Below are 19,095 nucleotides of genomic sequence, written 5' to 3'. Positions count from 1 at the left end.
ATGTTGTATAGGATCGGGTTCTACAGCTCCTTTGAGTAAGAGAGCTTGAACTTCCTGCTGGAGTAGTGTTAGGTGTTCCGGAGAGAGCCTATGAGTGCGAGGTGGAATGTTTCGATGTGTGGTGTGAGCTCCAGAAAGTCACCATGATGGATAATGTCCAACACCCATTGATCCGATGTTATGGATCTCCAAGTGGGAGGGAACTGTTGCAATTGTCCCCTGACAGGAGTGAAATGATCAGAGGAAAGAGAAGGGAGTCACTGCTTTGTGGCTGGTGCAGCGCCACGGGGAAAGGCACCGTTGCCTCTACCATTTGTGTTGTTGCCCGTGAATGTGCCTCTGCAGTAGCCTCTGGAAGGGGATTGAGGACTTTGCCCTCGGTGGTATTAGGAGGCGGCATTTGATGGGGTTGTTTTAGAACCTGGTTTATAGGAGGAGAAGTGTGATGAGCCACGGGGACTTGGTGATTGTAGTGCACCCACTGGTGCTGCAACCTCAACGTTTCTCTTCATTTTTTCCAGAGCCTCGTCAACCTGAGGGTCAAACAGGTGTTCCTTATCAAAAGGGACATTTAAGAGACTATATTGTACTTCTGGCTTAAAGCCAGATAAACATAGCCAGGAGTGACAATGCAACAAAACACTGGTATTAATGTCCCTGGCAGCAGTATGTGCAGAGTCTAGGGCCCATATGATGGAAGAATTGGAGATGAGCTGTCCCTCACCTACAAACTCCTCCCCTCTTTCTATGGACCTCTGCGAGGTATTGGAGGAATTCCTCCATCTTGTTCCAGTGGCCACAAGCAAAACTAGCTAATAATCCAATGATGTAAGCAGTACACCAGTGATTGGACTGGGCTGCAACTCGCTTGCCAGAAGCATTGATAAGCTTACTCTTCTTATCTGGAGGCGGAGCATCACTGGCACCCTGGGAATTTGCTCTTTCACAGGCATTGGTGGTAAATAGGGAGTCTTGTGGAATTTGGCCATTAATATAAGCAGGGTCAGATGGTGAGGCCTTTTTTTCCTTCTTTTTTTTTTTAAATAATCAACCCTAGGTGTGATAATGCAGGCCTGCCAGGATCTTTAGAAATATCATCTATCTGTCTTAAAATATCCTTACGCTAGGGAGGTATTGTGTTGCCCTACATGAAGTGGAAAGGGTGTCAAAGAGAAAATCATTCCCTATAGGTTCTTTGTGTAACGGCACCTAGTGGTATGTTGCCGCCCTGCTAATAAGCTCCCGATAGGAGGTGGTGACATCAGGAGGAGACGGCCTAGAAGGGAAGATATTAAGATCATTATCACCTTGGGGATCAATGTTGTAGGCAAAATAAGGATCAGAAGGTTGTGGTGAATCAAATGTATCATTCCCTATTGCATGCTCCGCAGTGTAGGTAAGTGGGGACCCCTGCAGGGTGATGTCTAGTGGATCACTCGGAGAACGGGAAGGAGAGGGAGAAGATGATGGAGGTGGGGGTGGAGGAGAAGAGGGTGTAAGAGGATGCACAGAGCTAGTGGACTTGTCAGTCCTTTTCTTCTAGGAAGGCATAGGTATTTCAATAGCCTCTCCAAAAGAAAGTTGGGGCTTGGATGGCGGAGGAATAGAAACCACAGTTTTGGCCAAAATACGTCCCATGTAAGGCTGGATATGAATTCGCCTTTGACGGGTGTTGAGCTTCTCCTGCATTTTGTAGAGTTTTTTTTTCACTGGAATAGTTAAGTTGGCTTTTGATGGGCTCTTGGAAATCTTTGGAGCGGAGGTCGTTTTTTGTGTCTGCGCCGAAGAGGTCGGTGCCAAAGTGGGCAGTGCCAAAGTGGCCGGTGCCAAAGGTGGAACTGTGTGACTAGGCACCAAAGAAGTCGGCTTTGGCTTATGTTTCAATGCCGAGCCCGACGGTGTGGTATCCAAATCAAATTTTCTGTGCTGACCATGGCCTGTTGGCCGTGGTGCCGAGAAGCCTTATGTTTGGGAGGTGGCAAATATTTCTTAGGTGGCAGGATGGGCATATCAGTACCCTTGTTACACTGACCTGGAGGAAGATCCACATTTTTAGGTCAACCTCTAGTTTGGAACTGGACCCCTTGATGGAAAAGCCTTCATCTTTGGCCGCAGAGGCTTCATATAGTTCCTCCGCTTCATCATCGATATCCTGATCTCTGAAGATGTCATGTGTCTCATCAACCTCTTTTCGCTGCATCTCTCTGCAACATGACCCTCGGCCTCTTAGGGTTTTTTTTTTTTGGACAGAAACGATTAGCAGATCTTGCAGCCCTCTTCTCTGTGGTCTCGGAGATTGCAGACCCTGTGAAGGTCAGTCAGCAGGTACTTAGCGTGGCACCTCGGACAGGAAAGAAACGTTGTTGGTTCCATCAACAGCGCATTCTATACCGAAAGAGATAGAAAAAGGGCCCGATAGGGAGAGGCCCAAGGGGCCTTCTGAGCGCATAGACTTGACAGGCGAAGGTTTTCTAATCTTGAAACGAAAAGGTGGGGACACATTTGAAAACAATACCAACGGAATACGGGTTGATTCCCGAATGGAAGGAGCCCGAAAACAGTCTCGACCCAGAGCTCAGTGATACACGGCCAGACCCCAGTGATACACGACCAGACCCAACAGCAGAAGAAAACAATCTAACAACAGAGTTGATGCCCATGAGCATTACCACCAAGAGGAGGAGTCACTCTACCTAGCTCTATGCTGATGACTTAAAATACCAAAAATGAGACCTCTGTTCTATGACAACCCACCTAGGATCATAACTAGTATTAGATAACTTGACTGACATTCCTCGAGCCCTTCTAATCCCCATTGCGGGACCTATTATTTTTCATACTTGTGTATCATAACCTTACCTGACCTACCAGAGCAGTTCCCCCGACCCCTAGTAGACTAGCCATTGTCGTTCTTTCACCCTCCCTTCCCCACCCCCCTTGTTTTTTCCCCCCCTCCTTTTCTTTCTTTTCTATTTTCTAAACATCTGCTGGATTCCCCCCCCTCCCCGCCCCTGGGGTTTGTCTCCCTCCTTTCTTTCCATATTTTTCTTCCTCTTCTTCCCCCCCCCTCGTCTTATCCTTCCTGCCTTCTCTGTCTATAACCTCCTCTCCCCTTCCCTGCTTTAAAGCCCCCCTTAAAAAAAAAAAAACCCTTTTTTTCTATTCATTTCATCTCCCTCGGTCTTTCTTTCCCTTTTTCTTCCCAGGCTTTCCTTCCCCCCCCCCCCCCCCAACTTTCTCCTCTCTTTCTTTCTTTCTTCCCCCCCTACCCTTCTGCTCTCTTCCCCTTCGTCCTCTCCTTTACCCCGTCTTTCTATTTTAGCCCCAGCGCTGTTCCCCGCCCTTAATCCCGCATTGCCAGTCTCCCTTCTTCTCCTCTTTCTCTCCCTTCCTCTCTTTTATTGTTTTGCCCCCCCTCTTTAGCTTTCCCCCCCCCTTTCTTTCCCCCTTCCCGTTCTTTTTCTCTCTTTTCTTTCTCCTGGTCGCCCTCCTTGGACGACCAGGCCTTTTCCCCCGTGGGACTCACTTCCCCAGAGTCCCACGGGTCCAGTGGCGCGCCGCGCATTGCGCGACGCGTCACTGCAGGACGGTCGCCCGTGAGCGCTAGCCGCGCCGCGGGCGGGGCGTCCTGTTCCTCCTCACTGTCACCATACGCGACACTCCCCGTTGGGCCCCGTACCCGGGTGCCCCCCGTGGGGCGGTGCGCTTTACTTAGACCAATCGGGGCCCCTGAGGCTCCGCACCCCGCACAGCCCCCGAGGGGGCGCGGCTTTTCCCGACGCACTGGGTGTTCTTTATTCTTCGACGCGCAGCACACCTGAGTGTAATTACCGGGCACCGCCCCTGACCTCTGCAGCTCCGCATCGATTGGCTTGAGCTCCTCATAAAGACCTGGCAAGTCGGTCAGACAGTACCAGAGCAGCCTGGCTCCGGCACGTAGGTACCCCCCATGGTATTCCCTTTGGCGTGGTAAGTGTGGGCTATTTTGGCCCGAGAAATCTTCTTTTTCTTTTCCTTTCATTGCTACCGGTCATCCTTCTGGTAGCCTTTTCTATCTGTATTTCCTCTGCTTTCTTTCTTTTTCCTTTTTTCCTTTTCTTCCTTCTTTTTCTCACTGTGACATTCCTTCTCTCTCTCTCTTTACCTAGATCTTTCTCTTTACCTTTTCACCTCTTGCCCTTTCCTTGCCTCACTAACCTGCCCTATTGGCCTCCCCCTGTCTGTAGCGCACCCTGAGCAGTTTCCTCCTTTCTGCTAGCACAATATGCGTCCTTAGCTCCCTTTCTTCTCCTTGTCCCCCCTTGCTAAACCCTTAATCTCCTCAGAGTGTGACTACAAGGGAAACCCCACCCCCCCCGGTTCTAGCCAGACCAGAGGCAATACGCCCCCAGCTCCGGGGTAAGTCACAATTGCATGCATGTGTGAGTGCATTTTTTCATTTTCTCACTGATTGCTGTGTCGTGTGCTGTGGTTTGCCACCTCTCTGTCACTCTGAATTAATTGTGATTTATTTATCATTTACTATAGGCCTACCTCACTGTGAACTACCTGTTCAGGTAGGACACACACTTTCACTTTGAGCACCGTACTTATTACAGGTGCTCCGACCCTGACGAATGCCCCTGACCTACCAGCACTTAGTGAGGGCAGAAACATGTTGGTCATGTTCAACCCCTTTTAGACTCCAAGAGACATTATCCTCTAACGAGCCTTCCCCCTTAGTTTTAGTCTTACCAACATGCACCACCATTAAAACTAACAAGAGCCACCGGTGACATGTTAGGTAATTTTATTATTCACCCCCTCTGGATCACTAACTATCCAGTCAATTCAATTTCAGCACTCCCTCTGGTTCTTTTAACCAGAGGTCGAGTCCGCCTGAGTAGTATCATCTTACTTAGGTGGGGCTAGGTGGTCATATGATGAAGCAAGACACTATTATGTGTGTGAGACCACCTAGTCCGTAAAGGAAAATCCCCCGCTACTCCTGTACGGCAACACAGCACCCCCTATCAAGCAACCTAATGCAACCAGGCACTGGTTAAAGACTAACCCAGTCTTACCCCCTGTTCCTACTACCCCACACCTTTTGTGATTACATAGTTTCTTTTGGGAGGCGTGTGGGTTAGCCTTGCTTCCCTTGCTCTCTTTCTGTGTATTTGTAGTTAGCGCAGCAGCCAGCTGTGAGAGTCTTGTTCTATAAACCCTGTGACAGACGCACAGGTCAACTAGAAACCTCTGCCATACTCCTCTGGGTATGGCTGAAGGACTTGCCTTCAGCGAGGAGGAGCTCCAGGCCATCCTCGCAGCACCCTCACTTTTAGGAGATTCTTCACTTTCCAAGACAATAGCCCAATTAGGGGACTGGGACACTTTGATCGAACTAAAAAGGACACAAGTTAAAACCATACTACATGGGGCTGTCCTCACTGAATATCTGAGGAAAAACGCAGCACCAAATGGGCTGATCATCACTACTGAACCGCGTATCTTCCTAGAAGATAAAGAATTTAGAAAAGACTGGTCATTAATAGCCTGGAAGTGCACACGTGATTGGTTAATCCTAATCATTAAGACAGCCACCAGACTATCAGATACCCTAATGATTCAAATCAAAGCGGCAGAAAGTAACCTAAAAACTGGACTTGCAGCCGCGGCATTTAAGAAGAAACTAGAAGAAACTAATAAGACAATCGGTGAGTTCAAAGACTACTTGACTCACCGTAAAATTGCCAAATTCCAGAAAGATCTGGACAGGTTCTCCCTAGAGAAAGTACATCCCTACTCCAGGGAAGATTTTGTAGCCCAATCCTCTTTGCCTTCCGACACCTCCTCAGGGGGTTACTCCAGTTCAGACTCCGACTCTAACCGGACACAACCAACACGGCCAAGGCGGGGTAGGAGGGGGAATACTCGGAATAACTGGCCTACGCCATTCACAGGCCCACCACCCCCGCTGCTCAACATACCTCCCTGGGGATGGCCCTCCCCTTATGGGCCACCCAACCAATTCCAAGCCCCACTATATCCCCAGTCACAAACGACGTGGTCTTATCCCAATGTTCCTTTTTTTGGGAGAGGCCCCGGACGGGGAAGGGGCAGGAAAAAGGGAGTCAGTTGGAACCTAAAGGAGGGACCAACAGACGACGAATCCCCCAGCACCAGCAGAACGTAACTAAGGGGTCCACTACTGTCGTCAACTTAAGCTCACGAGTGCTAAATACTAACGAACTCCAAGCCTTAGAGAAAGGTCTGGGTTTCGTCCCCACCCCAAAACTTGACGTCTTTAAACTAAGGATAGAACTAGCAGAGTTCTTTCGGAAGATCAGGCTTAGAACCTTCTTTCTCCAGAACCCCGAACCCAACCCGGAACGTGATAAAAACACTGGGCTACGTCCCAAATCCAAATTTACTCCCACCTCCCACCTCATGCCACCCGAAGTCTTGGCATTTGAAAAATCGGTGAGCAGGAGGATTGACGATCTACAGAAGACTCAGAGGGAGTCTTTCCATAACATCAGCACTGAAGAACTTTCAGCCCTCCACGACCTTAGTAACGACTCTTCCATCACTATCAAACCAGCCGACAAGGGCGGGCTATAGTAATAATGCCCACAGTGATGTACAATTCTGAATGCCTACGCCTACTAAATAATGACCATCACTACAAGAGACTATCAAGGGACCCAACAGAAGAGGTCAGGGAAGAGATCACTTTCCTTGTAGACAAGGGCATGAGCAATGGTTGGATCACCAAACATGAGGCCTCCTTCCTCACTCAACCTGATCCAAAAACTCTGTATTTCTATATTCTGCCCAAAATCCACAAGGACAAGCATCCACCCCCGGGGAGACCAATTGTTTCCGGGATTGGTTCTTTGCTGGAACCTCTGTCGCAATTCTGCGACTGGTTTCTTCAACCTTTCGTGAAACAAATTCCCACCTACCTAAAAGACACAACAGACGTGCTCTCCCTTTTAAACACCTTAGAATTTGACAAAGATAGCGAACATCTCATGACATTGGATGTGGAGTCGCTATACACTAATATTCCACAAGAAGCAACTCTCGAAGTGGTCAGCGATCTATTAAATAAGGGCACCTGGAATTACATCACCCCTCCAGAATTCATCCTGGATTTAGCCCATTTAGCTCTCACCAGAAATTTCTTTGAGTTCGACAAGAACTTCTTCTTACAGATCCAGGGCACCTCAATGGGGAGCACCTCTGCACCCAGCCTGGCATGCCTATACGTGGATCACTTCGAGAAAGCAATGGTACTTACTGAAGAAAACCCATATATCAACCATATCAGGTTATGGAAAAGATATATCGATGACATCCTGATTATCTGGAGAGGTACAAGGGAAGAAGCAACCATCTTCATCACGTGGCTAAACACCCTTAATCCCTTTCTAAGATTCACAGCCACAGTAGGCAACCCGGCAGTCTCCTTTCTCGACCTACTAATAACTGAGAGTATTACAAGCCCACTGATAGGAACACTCTCCTCCAGTTTCAGAGCTTTCATCCACGCTCCCTCAGGGAAAACCTCCCAGTGGGGCAATACCTCCGCCTTAGACGGAACTGTACGGAACTAACGGACTACAAAAAGCATGCTCAGCTACTTAGTGGCAAACTTCGAGCAAGAGGATACCCGGATCACCTATTGAGGAGAGCAGATAAACGGGCCCGTGTGAGCCCCAGAGAGACTCTACTGCACCCAAGCAGTCGAAGCAGTAAGGGGAACCCCTTGATCTGTGTGACCACATTCAACCCAGCGTCCAACATGATCAAAAAGATAATAAATGAAGACTGGAAAATCCTCACCTCTGGTGGTCTCCCTTTTGAGATCCCCATGAATGCCTACAGAAAGGCAAAAAGCATCCGGGATATGATCGTGCACACCCGCCCTCGGATAAATCCCACCACAAGCAGACAGAAGACCCTCTGGGACCTTCCCCCTCCCAAAGGACATTACCCTTGTGGCAATTGCAGTGTTTGCACCTTTACTAAGAAAACCCTCACACTTGACTTGGGATTACAAACACCCTGGGAGCTTAGGCAACTAACGAACTGCAACAGTAAAAATGTGGTGTATATGATCACATGCCCTTGTGACAAGAAATACATTGGGATGACGACACGAAGAGTGGGCACACGCATCTGCGAGCATAGAAGCACCATCCGGTGCAAAAGAGATGCCACAAGACTCACAGAGCACTATATCTCCAGCAATCACCATCCTGATGATATGCAGTGGGTGGTACTGGATCAACTTAAATCCACAGCAATCAATGCCAAACACAAGCTCCTAATGTATGAACAGAGATGGATTTGGAGGCTGCGAACGGACAACCTAGGACTGAATGACAATATTCAATGGTCAGCTCTATGCTGATGACTTAAAATACCAAAAATGAGACCTCTGTTCTATGACAACCCACCTAGGATCATAACTAGTATTAGATAACTTGACTGACATTCCTCGAGCCCTTCTAATCCCCATTGCGGGACCTATTATTTTTCATACTTGTGTATCATAACCTTACCTGACCTACCAGAGCAGTTCCCCCGACCCCTAGTAGACTAGCCATTGTCGTTCTTTCACCCTCCCTTCCTCCCCCCTTGTTTCCCCCCCCCTCCTTTTCTTTCTTTTCTATTTTCTAAACATCTGCTGGATTCCCCCCACTCCCCACCCCTGGGGTTTGTCTCCCTCCTTTCTTTCCATATTTTTCTTCCTCTTCTTCCCCCCCCCTCGTCTTATCCTTCCTGCCTTCTCAGTCTATAACCTCCTCTCCCCTTCCCTGCTTTAAAGCCCCCCTTAAAAAAAAAATTCCCCTTTTTTTCTATTCATTTCATCTCCCTCGGTCTTTCTTTCCCTTTTTCTTCCCAGGCTTTCCTTTTTCCCCCCTTCTTCCCCCCCACCCCCACTTTCTCCTCTCTTTCTTTCTTTCTCCCCCCCCACCCTTCTGCTCTCTTCCCCTTCGTCCTCTCCTTTACCCCGTTTTTCTATTTTAGCCCCAGCGCTGTTCCCCGCCCTTAGTCCCGCTTTGCCAGTCTCCCTTCTTCTCCTCTTTCTCTCCCTTCCTCGCTTTTATTGTTTTGCCCCCCATCTTTAGCTCCCCCCCCCTTTCTTTCCTCCTTCCCGTTCTTTTTCTCTCTTTTCTTTCTCCTGGTCGCCCTCCTTGGACGACCAGGCCTTTTCCCCCGTGGGACTCACTTCCCCAGAGTCCCACGGGTCCAGTGGCGCGCCGCGCATTGCGCGACGCGTCACTGCAGGACGGTCGCCCGTGCGCGCTAGCCGCGCCGCGGGCGGGGCGTCCTGTTCCTCCTCACTGTCACCATACGCGACGCTCCCTGCGGGGCCCCGTACCCGGGTGCCCCCGCGGGGCGGTGCGCTTTACTTAGACCAATCGGGCCCCTGAGGCTCCGCACCCCGCACAGCCCCTGAGGGGGCGCGGCTTTTCCCGACGCACTGGGTGTTCTTTATTCTTCGACGCGCAGCACACCTGAGTGTAATTACCGGGCACTGCCCCTGACCTCTGCAGCTCCGCATCGATTGGCTTGAGCTCCTCATAAAGACCTGGCAAGTCGGTCAGACAGTACCAGAGCGGCCTGTCTCCGGCACGTAGGTACCCCCCATGGTATTCCCTTTGGCGTGGTAAGTGTGGGCTATTTTGGCCCGAGAAATCTTCTTTTTCTTTTCCTTTCATTGCTACCGGTCATCCTACTGGTAGCCTTTTCTATCTGTATTTCCTCTGCTTTCTTTCTTTTTCCTTTTTTCCTTTTCTTCCTTCTTCTTTTTCTCACTGTGACATTCCTTCTCTCTCTCTCTTTACCTAGATCTTTCTCTTTACCTTTTCACCTCTTGCCCTTTCCTTGCCTCACTAACCTGCCCTATTGGCCTCCCCCTGTCTGTAGCGCACCCTGCGCAGTTTCCTCCTTTCTGCTAGCACACTATGCGTCCTTAGCTCCCTTTCTTCTCCTTGTCCCCCCTTGCTAAACCCTTAATCTCCTCAGAGTGTGACTACAAGGGAAACCCCCCCCCCCCGGTTCTAGCCAGACCAGAGGCAATACGCCCCCAGCTCCGGGGTAAGTCACAATTGCATGCATGTGTGAGTGCATTTTTTCATTTTCTCACTGATTGATGTGTCGTGTGCTGTTGTTTGCCACCTCTCTGTCACTCTGAATTAATTGTGATTTATTTATCATTTACTATAGGCCTACCCCACCGTGAACTACCTGTTCAGGTAGGACACACACTTTCACTTTGAGCACCGTACTTATTACAGGTGCTCCGACCCTGACGAATGCCCCTGACCTACCAGCACTTAGTGAGGGCAGAAACATGTTGGTCATGTTCAACCCCTTTTAGACTCCAAGAGACATTATCCTCTAACGAGCCTTCCCCCTTAGTTTTAGTCTTACCAACATGCACCACCATTAAAACTAACAAGAGCCACCGGTGACATGTTAGGTAATTTTATTATTCACCCCCTCTGGATCACTGTAACTATCCAGTCAATTCAATTTCAGCACTCCCTCTGGTTCTTTTAACCAGAGGTCGAGTCCGCCTGAGTAGTATCATCTTACTTAGGTGGGGCTAGGTGGTCATATGATGAAGCAAGACACTATTATGTGTGTGAGACCACCTAGTCCGTAAAGGAAAATCCCCCGCTACTCCTCTAGGGCAACACAGCACCCCCTATCAAGCAACCTAATGCAACCAGGCACTGGTTAAAGACTAACCCAGTCTTACCCCCCTGTTCCTACTACCCCACACCTTTTGTGATTACACGACCAGACCCAACAGCAGAAGAAAACAATCTAACAACAGAGTTGATGCCCATGAGCATTACCACCAAGAGGAGGAGTCACTCTACCTCGCGACTCGAAAGACATTACGAAGAAAAACAACTTGCACACTTCTGGACCCATCTCTAAATGACAGGAGTATGCACAGCATGTATATTAACAGCCACACATGCCACCAAACAGTTACTTTTGCAGCTTTCCACACCAGAAGCGCGTACCCCTGAACTGACCCCTAGTGTGTAACAGAGTAAAGGCCTGAAAGAGTTGTTCATCATACCTGAACTGGTACACAGAGCAGGGAGGATGGGTGGGTCGGTAAGTAATCTGTGGCTAGATAGAGCCTCCACCCAGATACAGCATTACGTAAGGTAAGCAACTTGCTCATCTAACTTTTAGCCGCAGATTCCTTACCTTTGAAAAGATACCCAAGCAGTAAATCCCTAAAGGCAGGGCTGCGGATCCGAGCAAGCCAAAAAGCCCTGAAAAAAAGTCCTGAAAGACCAAATGGGCCCAATGCCCATCCCAACAAACTCGACTGTCCAGACAGCAATGTTTGGTGAACTTGTGGAGGAATGCCCACGTCACTGCCAGACAAGTGTCGAGGAGAGGAACGCTGCATGGTAAAACAGTAGTCACAGCTTTGGCTCTGGTAGAGTGAGCCTGGAAGCCCTCTGTTTCTTAGGCCATTGTGCAGCATATTTTAGCGCACAGGACAATCCATTGAGAGATGGTTCTTTTCTGTACAGCTTTCCCCTTTTTTGCTCCTACATGACCCACAAAGATTTGATCATCCACTCAGAACCCTTTTGTGCCGTCAGGGTAGAATGACAATGTTCTTTTTGGGTCCAGGAGATGAAGTCTCTCCTCTTCTTTTGAGGGATGGGGAGGAACAAAAAAGGTAGGCAGAGTGATGTTCTGGACTACATGGAAATGGGTGACAACCTTTGACAGGAAGGACGCACAAATATGGAGGACAATTTGTACCTGGATAAAATGTGGTGTAAGGAGAGTGCACTGAGAGCACTTGGACAGTGCAAACAAGAGAACTTGTGACAGAGGTGCAGACAAGGGGTCGACATCATGAGAAGCGCACCATGTTACAAATTGGTCCCAATGCCAGGGATATACCATCTTGGTGGAGGGATGCCTGGCTGCTAGAGTAACGTCACGCTCAATCTCCACGCAATGAGGTGAAAGGTGTGCATGTATGGGACCGTCCCCTGCTGCTGCGACAGAAGACCATCTGAAAGAGGCAGCCTGACTGGAGGACCGATGGTCATGCACTACAGCTCAGAATACCAGACTCTTCATGCCCAATCCAGAGCAACAAGGATGACATGGGTCAGGTCGTTGCTGATCTTCTTGAGAACTCTGGGAAGGAGCGGTAGTGGCAGAAAGGTATTCAGAAGGCTGGATCCCCACTCGAGATGAAAGGCGTCTCCCAGAGTGAGTCGCCTTGGAAACTTCAACGTGCAGAAATGCTGATGTTGCATGTTATCAGCAGTGGTGAACAGATCTAACCAAGACCCTACCCACTGCTGAAAGAGAGCTTGCACCACCTCTGGGTGGAGATGCCATTCGTGATCTGCTAGGCATCTTCGGTTGAGTTTGTCTGCTCTAGTGTTACGAGAGCCCGCAGGGGTTGAACTATGCCATGATATTCCAGTCATGTCCAGAGGTGCAGAGCCTCGTGACACAGGGTCTATGACCCCACCCTATCTGTTGCAGTACCACATGGTGGCAGTGTTGTTTGTGAACACTTGCACCAGGCTTCCTTGATCACAGGAAGAAAGACCTTTAATGCCAAGCGGATCAGCCAAAGCTCCAACAGGTTCATATGAAGCTTGAACTCTGCCGGAGACTAGAGTCGTCTGATTTCCAGGCCACCTCTTCCCAAAAGGGATGCAATGGTCACTATAGTCAACCCTAGCTGAGAAAGAGAGAGAGGTCTGCCGCTGTCCCAATCATGGTTTATTAGCCACTACTGCAACACTTTTGTAGTTCCCTCTGAGATCTGAACCATGGTGGAAAGATTCCCCTGTTGCCGCGCCCACTGAGCCTTCAGGTCCCACTGCAGAGCCGGCATATGCCAATGGGCATGTGCCACTGGGAGGATGCAGGGGAACATGAGGCCCCCAACAGCCTCAGAGTCAGTCTCACTGAAAATCCAGAATAGAGGCTTACACATCGGTATCACAGTCTGAAAATCCTAGACTCGCCACTTGGAAGGATAGGCCCAAAACTGCACAGATGAAAGGGAGAGCCTGAGAGAGAGTCAGGTGTGACTTCAGCAGGTTGATAGTTAACCCCAGAGAGTGCAGGAGGTCAGCCGTAGTCTAAAGGTGAGCCAACCTTCAACAACCAGTCGCCGAAATAGGGGAAGATTGAAACCCCTGACGGCCCCAGGTGAGCTGCGATAACAGCCATCACCTTGGCGAACACCTGAGGGGCGATGGTAAGGCCAAAAGGGAGCACAGCGAATTGAAAGTGCTCATGGCCCACAGTGAACCGCAGGTAACGCCTGTGGGAAGGGAGGCCTCGATATGGAAATAAGATTTCTGCAAGTCCAACTTTACCATCCAGTCTCCAGATCCAGGCAGACAAAACTTAGGTGAGCATGGGCATTTTGAAATGCTCCTTCTTCAAGAAGAGGTTGAGACGGTACAAATCTAGGATAGGATGGAGTCTTCCATCCTTCTAAGGCACCAGAAAGTAGCGTGAACAACGACGACGACCTACTTCTGATGTCAGCACTCTCTCTATGGTTCCCTTGGCAAGAGAGCATGCACTTCCTGGCAAAGTAAGGAGATATAGGGGGTGATTCCGACTTTGGCTGGCGGCGGTAGCCGCCAGCCAAACGGGAACCGCCACTTGGCCGCTCCGCTGTCAAAAGACCACGGAGGCCATTCTGGATTTCCCGCTGGGCCGGCGGGCGCCCGCCAAAGGAGCACCCGCCGGCCCAGCGGGAAAGGCCCTGCAACAATGAAGCCGGCTCCGAATGGAGCCGGCGGAGTTGCAGGGGTGCGACGGGTGCAGTTGCACCCGTCGCAATTTTCACTGTCTGCAATGCAGACAGTGAAAATCTTTCTGGGGCCCTGTTAGGGGGCCCCTGCACTGCCCGCCATCCTGGTTCTGGCGGTGAAAACCGCCAGAAACAGGCTGGCGGGAAGGGGGTCGGAATCCCCATGGCGGCGCTGCTGAGGATTCTTCCAGCCGGGGGTAATCCGGCGGGAAACCGCCGGACCCGGCTGGGCGACCGCGGCTTCACAGCCGCGGTCGGAATACAAGAGGAAGCACCGCCAGCCTGTTGCCGGTGCTTCCGTGGTCGTCGACCCTGGCGGTCATCCCCATAGTCTTCCGTCAGCCCAATGTTAGTGGGTGAAATGGGGGAGGGGTGCTCCAAAGGGAAGGATTGGCCCATTTGGATGATCTGTAGTATCCATCAGTCTGATGTTAATATCCGCCAGTGGGAGAGGTGATGGCGTATCCTGCCTCCCACTGGGGGCCCATGATGGTCTGAGGCCGGACTAAAGAGGCTTGGAGGCACTGGCTGCTGGGGGATGGTGGACTGACCTGGCCGCTGGTAGCCTATTCCACATGTACAATGGGACCCTCAACATGAAAAGGCTGGTAAGCCTGTTCGCCGTGGTGGCTGGGAGGGTATAGACGTAGCTGGAGACCCCTTACGTAGCCATAAAAGGGGCAGAAGGTGGACTGGGGTGAACGAGGGCCAAAGATAACCCCAAGGACCCGGCCATAGTCTTACTGCCCTTGAAGCGCGTGAGTGGTAAATCCGCCTTCTCTCCAAGTAGGCAAAAGCCATCAAAGGGCATCTCCATGAGGGACGCATGGACATCCCCTGAAAAGCCAGAAGTTCACAGTCGGGCGTGGCCCCACAAGGCCAACAACAATGAAATCGCTCTACCTAGTGAGTCAATCGTATCGAGTCCACATAGAAAGGAGAAGTTTGCTACGCATCTTCCATTGGCAACTGCCTGACAGAGTATGGCCTGGATCCTCAGGGACATAGGCAATACTTGTGCAACCGAATCCCAAAGAGAATGGCAATTAAGACTTAACAGGCATGCGGTGTTCACCGATTCCAGTGCCAGACTGGTGGAAGAGAGCATTCTCATACCTAAGGTGCCCAGCAGCTTGGATTCCGTATCTTTTGGGTTGATAGGGAACTTGCCAGGGTGACTACTGGAAGAGGAGGGTTGGACCACCAAGCTCTCCAGGATGGGGTGCTGGGAACAGAAAATGGGATTCCTAGGAGCAGGGGCAATAGCAGTGGGCAATCTTCCTATTCAAAGGGGTCCCTTTGAAGCACTTGCATTGGGCCCAAAGATGGACATCTGTGAGAGCTTTGTTAAATGGGAGCAAAGGTTCTCAGTTGAAACACTTCTGACAAAACATTAGTTTTGATTGCGAGCCACAGAAGGCAGGTTAAAGTTCCAGTAGGGCCTCTTCCACACCCATGGAGCCCAAAGGTGCTCCAAAGAGGCCAGACCTCCCAAAAATGAGGCTCATGGCCTCATAAAATTCTTTGAGTTGGACAGGGGTTGGTCTGGCTCAGAGAAAATCTAGGAAGCACAGAGCCAACCCAGGTTCAGGTGCCGTTGACTCGAGTCTGGAATGCTTATGCTCCCTCGTCTCGTCAGATGTTTTGGACTGATGCAGGGAACTCAAAGAATGTTTGAATTTCTTTGACTTTTTGTGTTTTTACGACTTACCTGACTTCCACGAAGATCTCAAATTCGAAGAAGAATGTTGAGACGGGCCCTGCGATAGGTCCAAGGACCTTCCATGCAAACGGTACCTTGAGTGTTGCAGTGCCGACTGATGGACACAGAGGAGCTTGAGGGACACTCCCTCTACACCTTCGGATGCACAGAGCGGCAGTCCTCACACACCTTGGTGTTGTGTCATAGCTCCAGGCACCACAAATGCACATGTGGGAGTCTGTCACCAACATCTGCCGATGATAGACTCCACAAGGTATGAAACTGGTTGGTTTCTTAGGTGACATCCTCACACCAGTCTTAAATATTGTTGATAAAAGGCAGAACAAATCCACTCAAAAAGTGATTGAGGGGTAGCTTAATCTGGATCAGAGCTAAATGGCTTGAAAAGAAAAGAAATTATGTCAGCATGCCAAGGTGGCGCCTATGTAGGTACCACATATGTCAATTCTAGCATCGCTGAATCGAACACCTATCTGTGCGCCATGGTACTGATCGAAAATCTTCCAGTTCCAGTCTGACGTCTCAGGATATTCAAAGGTAAGGAATCTGGGGGTTGAAGTAGTTATCAGATTGGTCTCGTTGTTGTGTGGGCATCAGTAAAAAGTCTTGCTTTTCGATAAGAATTAAATGCCTTAAAAGTTCATTTTTCATAATTCTTCCATAACCAATCCAGTTATTTTACCCTAATCCAAATGATGTGGTGGATAAACTCAACGGGGTTAAAATTACTTTTTTTTTTTTTTTTAGTTTCTACCCTGCTATGTCCTCCTCCTCCTCACTTCCAAAGCCCAGAGGACCACCATGGCCACCATCACAATTCAAAAAAACGCAGCAACTATGCCTACCATGCACTCTTTTTATTTTTTATTAAAAGGCTGGACATCAGCACAGCCCTTACCATCATCCTGAATGACTCAATCAACACAGCCACCTTCCCTTGATGCCTTGAAATACACCACAGTTCTCCATTCTGAAAGAAACCATAAAACACTAGACAACTACTGGTCCATCTCCCTGCTATCCTTCTTAGTGAAAGCCATGGAGAAGATCATGAACAAAAATCTAGCCCCCCACTTCCCATCTCAACGGCAACAACCTCCTCTACACCATCCAATTCTTCAGACTGAACCACAGCACTGAAATCGCCCTTATCACCGCCAAGGATGAGATCCGACTGATCATGGTCAGAGGCGATACTGCTGCCCACACCCGTTAAAATCTATCTGCTTTCTTCGATACCGTCTTCACCCTTACCTTATCAATGCCTACATGATGCTGCCATTCAGCAACCAGCACTCTGCTGAATCTGCTCTTTGCCCGCAGGCCACACCCAGTAAGTCAGACAGACTCCGTTCTCGTCGGCCGTCACTCATTAGCAAATTAAAGGATCCTCACTCAGTCCCATTTGCATTGTGAACCCCACGCTTTAGAAGGGGTAGAGTTGACAAAAACTGTGACTATTTATGGTTCTGTCTTGCCCATAACAAAGGAGTGTGACAAAAAGCCAATCACAGTAAAGGAGACCCAAATGGAGAAATACAGAAAAGGAGAGCGAACCAAAGAGAAAGGGCAGGAAGAAAGAGAAAGGAAGGATATAGGAAAAGAAAGAAACTGTTACAAGAAGAAGAGCCAAAAAGACGAAAGGATGGGTGCATGCGTGAAAGGACTGATGGATGGAAAGGAAAAAGAACATGTGCATGGGTGGTAAAAAGAAAGAATGGAATAAATAATGAAAGGTGGGATGAATGGGTGGATTTATAAAAGGAGGATGAAATAATGGATGTAAATGGATGGATGGATGAATGGTTAGACGTATCAACAGAAGGATGGGTGAAGACTGTAATGATGAAAGGCTGGCTGGATAGAATGGTTTAGAAACGATGTACTAGGTGGATCTAAGTGTGAAAAGGTGGATTGATAAATGGATGTATGGATGAATGCTTTGAAGGCTGGAGAGATAGATGGACGAAGGCAAAATAAAGGAAACTCTTCTAGGATGAATAGGGCTTATTTGCTTCACTCACCCGATAATATTCAAGGTATGATTGAAGGAAGTTTTAATTTTTCTGGCTACTCGTGGCCACATCCTCCAGAGGGTTTGGAATCCTCCTTTAATTTATAAAGTGCCTCTACTCTAGTCCCACTGTCTTAACCAAAACATAGCGTTTACTGTATAAACTGGGGAGACTATGTCCCCCAAAACTCTTCCTTCCACGTCCTATAGGTAGTCTTCTTTACTGTTTTATGTTGTGCATAGAAACAGACATCATTCCAAAATCCGTATTTTCCCAGTTCTACTAAGACTTGCAGGTTACCCTCCTTTCAGGCCTCGAAAGCTTCTCGTTGGCGTTTTACTTCCTTTCATTAATGTACCCGTTGTTTACCATATGATTTACAATTAATCTCCAAGTTTGCATCACATAGGATAGCCATGATACAGAAGCGCAAAAGCAGAGTATTGAGTTTCAAGCTTTTAACGTAATGACCGAAAAATAAAAGGCACCTTTCTTAGGACAAAAAAGAAGAAAAAAAACATTGATATTGATCCCTTGTTTCTTCTCGTGCCTTTTGCATTATCACGTTTTGTTTTTAGTCCTTTTGATTTGTTTTAATAATGTTTATATTTTCTCATTGCATTTATGCAGCTCTTATCTTTCCATCTCTATTTCTTGAACGAACAAACACAATGATAGAACGGAAAATCCGCTCTGGGTAGACCAGCTACACTATGGGAAGACAAGCACACCACAATTAAGAGAATATCAATCACTATTTACTGTTGCAGGAAATCTCAACACCAATGAGGGGAGATGCTGACTTTGAAACTGGGGGCCCCAGTTCTAGCCCCGGCGTCGGCTCGACAACCTGTGATTCTGGGCAAATCACTTAATATCCCCGTGCTTAAAAAAAACAATAATGAACGTGTCCATGTGTGTTGTAACTGGTGCTCATTTAAATGGCTTCAATACGTTCGGGTAGAGTTGGTGCTATCTAAAACTGCAAAAAAGCGTTCCGGAAGTGGGTCATTTAAACTCTGCTAGTAACATCTAAGGCACCAGGCAATGGCACCAGGCAATGGCGCCAGGAAATCATGGGCAGTCTTCGAAGGTGAAAGATGTTTCAAGCTGCAGGGACACGTTCTTGCATGTAGTTAAGAAAATGTGTACATGCCAGGTGTCAGAAACAGCATACCGTCCAGCAATATTTCGAACTGAGTGAAAGGGTCTTTGGCGACCCAAAGTTCACGTCTAGAAGCATTTCACCTTTCTTTTTTTTCTATCACTTTTTAACATCCGTGAAAGCGACAGACTCCTGAAGGCAGACAGCATGAATATCTGCGTGGACATGTGGGACGTGTTTGTTTGATGTTGCTGTCTTTCTATGAGGAGACTGAGCACAGTTTGTGTTTAAATACCTGTAATCAGACGCTACGTTTGAAAAGAATGTGCAGCGCGTTGCTAGAACTCTATAATACTATACACTTATCAGGGGTTTTATGTTGCGCTTGTTCTACCTAAACCTTGCAGAACTG

General features: G+C 48.7%; 1 protein-coding gene across 9 annotated transcripts in view; it reads right to left on the bottom strand.

Annotated features, from left to right (window-relative positions):
* The window catches only part of TANC2 (tetratricopeptide repeat, ankyrin repeat and coiled-coil containing 2), a 1,999,198-nt gene that overhangs the window by 259,156 nt on the left and 1,720,947 nt on the right, over positions 1-19,095 (bottom strand). The window lies entirely within an intron of this gene.

This window comes from Pleurodeles waltl, chromosome 6 (genome assembly GCF_031143425.1).
Source record: "Pleurodeles waltl isolate 20211129_DDA chromosome 6, aPleWal1.hap1.20221129, whole genome shotgun sequence".
Taxonomy (NCBI): Eukaryota; Metazoa; Chordata; class Amphibia; order Caudata; family Salamandridae; genus Pleurodeles; species Pleurodeles waltl.
Note: the sequence above shows the minus strand (reverse complement) of the source record. Positions and strands in the feature narration are given on the sequence as shown.